The following is a 6864-nucleotide window of genomic DNA, read 5'->3' on the forward strand; positions in this document are numbered from 1 at the left end:
GGGGAACGTCTGGCCCTGCCCATCGATACCAGCTCCGCTCCCGGCCCACAACGACAAGCACCGCCTCCGACCCGCCTCGGCCGTCCCCTTGGATGCCGTATCCAGTCACAGCGGAAAACAGCTCTCCAGGCCCGGCCCGATCCCGGCTATGGTTCTCGACACCGCCCAAGGCAATCGGTACCGCCTCCGGCACGGTCCGGCCCCGCTCGCCGGCTTTCCCCGACCCTCACCACCCAACTCCATTCATTGTGCGGATAGAACCGCATTCATGACTTTACTCAAACATCCCTCAGCACAACTTCACTGGCTAAAGAGTGAAATTCAATTCCTCGGTGTTACCATTTCAGAGGATCTGCTCTGAGTCTGGGACAGTTCACTAGTTCCGTTATGGAGAAAGCATGGCAGCACCTCTACTTTCCGAGAAGTTTGCAAAGATTTGGGATGACATCTGAAACTTTGATAAAGTTCAATAGGTGTGTAGTGAGAGTATATTGACTGGTTTCATCACAGCCTGGTATGGAAACACTAATGCCCTTGAACAGAAAAGCCTGCAAAAAGTGGATACAACCCAGTCTAACACAGGTAAAACCCTGTCCACCAATGTGGACATCTACATGAAACACTGTCACAGGAAAACAGCATCCACCATTCAGACTATGTTCTCTCCTCACTCAGGAAGAAGGTTCAGGAGCCTCAGGACTCAGACCACCAGGTTCAGGAACAGTCATTACTCTTCACCCATGGGGATAACTTCACTCAATTTCACTTGCCTCATTTCTGAACCGTTCCCACAATTTGTGGACTCACTTTCAATGACTCTTCATCTCATGTTTTCAATAGTTATTGCTTATTGGTTTTAGTTATTTCTTTTTGTATGTATTTCTTGTTGTATTTTGCACACTGCTTGAACGCCTAAGTTCGTGTGGTTTTTCATTGATTCTATCACCGTTATTATTCTATTATGGATTTATAGAGTATCAAAGTCAAAGTCTGTCCCGAGTCTTTGTGGCCCAACAGGCCGGTGCTTATGCCGGTTTCTGTGGCGTGAAGCGACTGAGAGTACGAGACTTCCCCCACCCCCCGATAGGATGCCAGTCTATTGCGAGGTTAACCCCCAGCATTTGCCGGTACCCATTTTCAGCTGGGTGGACTGGAGCAGTGTGTGGTTAAGTGCCTTGCTCAAAGACACAACACACTGCCTTGGCTGAGACTCGAACCCACAACCCTCAGATCGTGAGCCCAATGCCCTAACCACTTAGCCACACGTCACACAATTTATGGAGTATGCCCACAAGAAAATGAATCTCAGTGTTGTATATGGTGACATATATGTACTTTGATCAGTACTGAGGGCTTGATGACATTCAACACTGAGTGTAGTCAATGAAAACAGCCTGATGTAAGTATTACCTCCTGATGTATTACAGTCTGACCAGGTGTAAGTATTACAACCTGACCTGATGTAAGTATTACTAGTGTCTAGCTGGTCCAAGGCTCGGTGCAGAACCAGCAGGATTGCTGTAGATGTATTTTGGTGATAGTTAAATTTAAGCGGGTCCAGGTCCTTGCTTAGGCAGGAGTTGATTCTGGACATGTCTGACCTCTCAAAGCACTTCATCACAGTAGATATGAGTTCCACTGGATGTTGGTCACTGCGGCAGCTCACCCTGCTCTGCTTGGGCACTGGTACGATTGTTGCCCTTTTGAAGCAAGTGAGCATCTCTAACTGTAGCAATGAGAGACTGAAGATGTCCTTGACCCTCCCACCAGTTGATTGGCACAGGTTTTCAGAGCCCCACCAGGTACACCATCAGAGCCTGACGCCTCAGAAGGTCTCACCCTCATCCTGACGTTGGCCTCTGAGACAGAGTCACAGATGCTGCAGGGATTCACACACACGCAGTTTTGTTCTCTCTCTCAACATATGCATTGAACATACTTGATTGACAACCCTTGCAGAAGAATCCCAGGATTTCCGACTCCTGCCAAACCCGCTGACCCACCACATACAGCTCCAGTCCTTTTCAAACCTCTACATTAGATCAGCATGTTGGCCATGCCCCATAGAAAGGTCACACCCAAGCGCTGTTGTTTTTAAATTTGGTTTGGATGAAGGTCAAGATTACTGTTTTTATTGTATTCTTTTCTAACTTTAGCTTTTTTCTGCTTGCTGGAACATTGGTAGAATCAGACTAGAGAATGACTGAAAGTATTCAGGACATATAGTTATGTCCATATGTTAATGAACAACCTCAACCCTTAATATTGCTTTTCCTTCTTATCCACCTACCCCATCCTGTGGCCCAGCTACTTGACTCCCCCACCCCTCCCCACATTCTTCCCTCCTTACAATTCCTCTTCCACTTCAACCTCCTCCCTCCACAGCACACACACCCCACCCATTCCACACCCTAAATGGCTCCAGGACTCAATTACCCCAAAGTCCTCACCTTCCTCTCCCTTGATCCTCCCCTCCCTTCAAACCAACTCCCACACCATAGACCATCCCTGACTCCCATACCATCAACCCTCCCCTAAATCCCACCCTCTTCTCCCTCAACACTCCCCTTACCCCCACCCTCCCCTCCATCCCTCCCCTGACCCCCACCCTCCACTCCATCAACACTCCCCTGACCCCCACCCTCCCCTGACCCCCACCCTCCCCTCCATCCCTCCCCTGACCCCCACCCACCTCTTCATCATCCCTCCCCTGACTCCCACCCTCCACTCCATCAACATTCCCCTGATCCCCACCCTCCCCTCCATCGACACTCCCCTGACCCCCACCCTCCCCTCCATCCCTCCCCTGACCCCCACCCACCTCATCATCCCTCCCCTGACCCCCATCTCCCCTCCATCAACACTCCCCTGACACCCACCCTCCCCTCTATCAACACTCCCCTGACCTCCCACCCTCCTCTCCCTTGACACTCCCTTGACCCTCCATCCTCTCACCCTCAATGACACACTCATCAATCCTCCGCTGACTCCTCATCTCCCTTTACCTCATCCATATAACCATGTAACAATTACAGCACGGAAACAGGCCATCTCGGCCCTTCTAGTCCTGCCGAACTCTTACTCTCACCTAGTCCCACCGACCTGCACTCAGCCCATAACCCTCCATTCCTTTCCTGTCCATATATCTATCAATTTAACTTTAAATGACAACATCGAACCTGCCTCAACCACTTCTGCTGGAAGCTCGTTCCACACAGCTACCACTCTCTGAGTAAAGAAGTTCCCCCTCATGTCACCCCTAAACTTTTGTCTAACTCTCAACTCATGTCCTCTTGTTTGGATCTTCCCCATTCTCAATGGAAAAAGCCTATCCACGTCAACTCTATCTATCCCCCTCATAATTTTAAATACCTCTATCAAGTCCCCCCTCAACCTTCTACGCTCCAAAGAATAAAGACCTAACTTGTTCAACCTTTCTCTGTAACTTAGGAGATGAAACCCAGGCAACATTTTAGTAAACCTCCTCTGTACTCTCTCAATTTTATTGACATCTTCCCTATAATTCGGTGACCAGAACTGTACACAATATTCCAGATTTGGCCTTACCAATGCCCTGTACAATTTCAACATTACATCCCAACTCCTATACTCAATGCTCTGACTTATAAAGGCCAGCATACCAAAAGCTTTCTTCACCACCCTATCCACATGAGATTCCACCTTCAGGGAACTATGCACCATTATTCCTAGATCCCTCTGTTCTACTGCATTCTTCAATGCCCTACCATTTACCATGTATGTCCTATTTTGATTAGTCCTACCAAAATGTAGCACCTCACATTTTTCAGCCTTAAACTCCATCTGCCATCTTTCAGCCCACTCTTCTAACTGTCCTAAATCTCTCTGCAAGCTTTGAAAACCTACCTCATCATCCACAACCCCACCTATCTTAGTATCATCTGCATACTTACTAATCCAATTTACCACCCCATCATCCAGATCATTAATATATATGACAAACAACATTGGACCCAGTACAGATCCCTGAGGCACACCACTACACACCCTCCTCCAGTCTGACACACAGTTATCCACCACTGCTCTCTGGCGTCTCCCGTCTCGCCACTGCTGAATCCATTTTACTACTTCCATATTAATGCCTAACGATTGAACCTTCCTAACTAACCTTCCATGTGGAACCTTGTCAAAGGCCTTACTGAAGTCCATATAGGCAACATCCACTGCTTTACCCTCGTCACTTTCTTAGTAACCTCATCAAAAAGTTCAATAAAATTTGTCAAACATGACCTTCCACGCACAAATCCATGTTGACTGTTCCTAATCAGACCCTGTCTATCCAGATACTTGTATATACCATCTCTAAGAATACTTTCCATCAATTTACCCACCACTGACGTCAAACTCACAGGCTAATAATTGCCAGGTTTACTTTTAGGACCCTTTTTAAACAATGGAACCACATGGGCAATACGCCAATCCTCCGGCACCATCCCCGTTTCTAATGACATTTGAAATATTTCTGTCAGAGCCCCTGCTATTTCGACACTAACTTCCCCCAGGGTCCGAGGGAATATCTCGTCCGAACCTGGAAACTTATCCACTTTTATATTCTTTAAAAGCACCAGTACTTCCTCTTCTTTAATTGTCATACTTTCCATAACTACTCTTCTTGTTTCCTTTACCTTACACAATTCAATATCCTTTTACTTAGTGAATACCGAAGAAAAGAAATTGTTCAAAATATCCCCCATCTCTTTTGGATCTGCACATAGCCGTCCACTCTGATTCTCTAAGGGACCAATTTTATCCCTCACTATCCTTTTGCCACTAACATAATCCCCTCTACCTTCTCACTATTTCCATCGTTTTATTCAAAGGGGAATAGAATATAAAAGCAAGGAAATAATGCTGAGCCTTTATAAGATATTAGTTAGGTCACACTTGGAGTATTGTCAACAGTTTTGGACCCCATATCTCAGAAAGGGTGTGTTGTCATTGGAGAGTCCAGAGGAGAGTCACAAGGATTATTCCAGGAATGACAGGGTTAGCATATGAGGAGGGTTTGGCAGCTTTGGGCCTGTACTCACTGGAATTTAGAAGAATGCGGGGGGATCTCATTGAAACCTACCAAATGTTGATAGGACCAGATAGGGTGGATTAGGAGAGGATGTTTCTACTGGTGGGGGTATTCAGAACTAGTCATAGTCATAGTCATACTTTATTGATCCCCAGGCAAATTGGTTTTTGTTACAGTTGCACCAAAAATAATTAAATAGTAATAAAACCATAAATAATTAAATAGTAATATGTAAATTATGCCAGGAGATAAGTCCAGGACCAGCCTATTGGCTCAGGGTGTCTGACTCTCCAAGGGAGGAGTTGTAAAGTTTGATGGCCACAGGCAGGAATGACTTCCAATGACGCTCTGTGTTGCATCTCGGTGGAATGAGTCTCTGGCTGAATGTACTCCTGTGCCCAACCAGTACATTATGGAGTGGATGGGAGACATTGTCCAAGATGGCCTGCAACTTGGACAGCATCCTCTTTTCAGACACCACTGTGAGAGAGTTCAGTTCCATCCCCACAACATCACTGACCTTACGAATGAGTTTGTTGATTCTGTTGGTGTCTGCTACCCTCAGCCTGCTGCTCCAGCACACAACAGCAAACATGATAGCACTGGCCACCACAGACTCGTAGAACATCCTCAGCATCGTCCGACAGATGTTAAAGGACCTCAGTCTCCTCAGGAAATAGAGACGGCTCTGATCCTTCTTGTAGACAGACTCAGTGTTCTTTGACCAGTCCAGTTTATTGTCAATTCGTATCCCCAGGTATTTGTAATCCTCCACCATGTCCACACTGGCCCCCTGGATGGAAACAGGGGTCACTGTTACCTTAGCTCTCCTCAGGTCTACCACCAGCTCCTTAAGTCTTTTCCACGTTAAGCTGCAGATAATTCCGCTCACACCATATGACAATGTTTCCTACCGTAGCCTTGTACTCAGCCTCATCTCCCTTGCTGATGCATCCAACTATGGCAGAGTCATCTGAAAACTTCTGAAGATGACAAGACTCCGTGCAGTAGTTGAAGTCCGAGGTGTAAATGGTGAAGAGAAAGGGAGACAAGACAGTCCCCTGTGGAGCCCCAGTGCTGCTGATCACTCTGTCGGACACACAATGTTGCAAGCACACGTACTGTGGTCTGCCAGTCAGGTAATCAAGAATCCATGATACCAGGGAAGCATCCACCTGCATCGCTGTCAGCTTCTCCCCCAGCAGAGCAGGGCGGATGGTGTTGAACGCACTGGAGAAGTCAAAAAACATGACCCTCACAGTGCTCGCTGGCTTGTCCAGGTGGGCGTAGACACGGTTCAGCAGGTATGACGATGGCATCCTCAACTCCTAGTCGGGGCTGGCAGGCGAACTGGAGGGGATCTAACTAGAGGGCACAGCATCAAAATATAGAGGCAAGGAAGAAATTTGAACAGAGGTAAGGAGGAAATTTTTTTGGCCAGAGTAGTGAATCGGCGGAATGCTCTGCCACATACTGCATCGAAGGCCAAGTCAGTGGGTATATTTAAGGCAGAAGTTGATCATTTTCTGATCGGTCAGGGCGTCAAAGGTGAGAAGGCAGGTGTATGGGGTTGAGTGGGATCCGGGATCAGCCATGATGGAATGACGGAGCAGATTCAATGGGCTGAATGGCCTTATTCTGCTCCTATTTTTTGTATAATTGCGTTCCCCCCCCACCGCCCTCCGCTTTCAGCTTTGACTGACTGCTGCCTGACACGTCATTCTGATTGACAGATGTCCCGCCCCTCCCGCACTTTGATTGACAACTTCCCCGCCCCTGGCCTGCGCCGCATCTACTCTCCCAGA

The 6864-nt window shown here is 47.4% G+C and overlaps 1 protein-coding gene across 2 annotated transcripts in view; it reads right to left on the minus strand.

Moving 5' to 3' along the window:
• ric8a (RIC8 guanine nucleotide exchange factor A) overlaps positions 1 to 195 on the minus strand; it is a 67536-nt gene extending 67341 nt beyond the window's left edge. Inside the window, exon 1 of one of the 2 annotated variants that reach the window (XM_063061539.1) lies at positions 1 to 195. This exon is cut by the window's left edge and continues 95 nt beyond it. The gene's annotated coding sequence lies outside the window, so the exon portion shown is untranslated. The other variant, XM_063061538.1, reaches the window with a different exon arrangement.
• Positions 196 to 6864: the final 6669 nt, after the last annotated feature.

The sequence above is a fragment of the Mobula hypostoma genome, chromosome 11, assembly GCF_963921235.1.
Source record: "Mobula hypostoma chromosome 11, sMobHyp1.1, whole genome shotgun sequence".
Lineage (NCBI taxonomy): Eukaryota > Metazoa > Chordata > Chondrichthyes > Myliobatiformes > Myliobatidae > Mobula > Mobula hypostoma.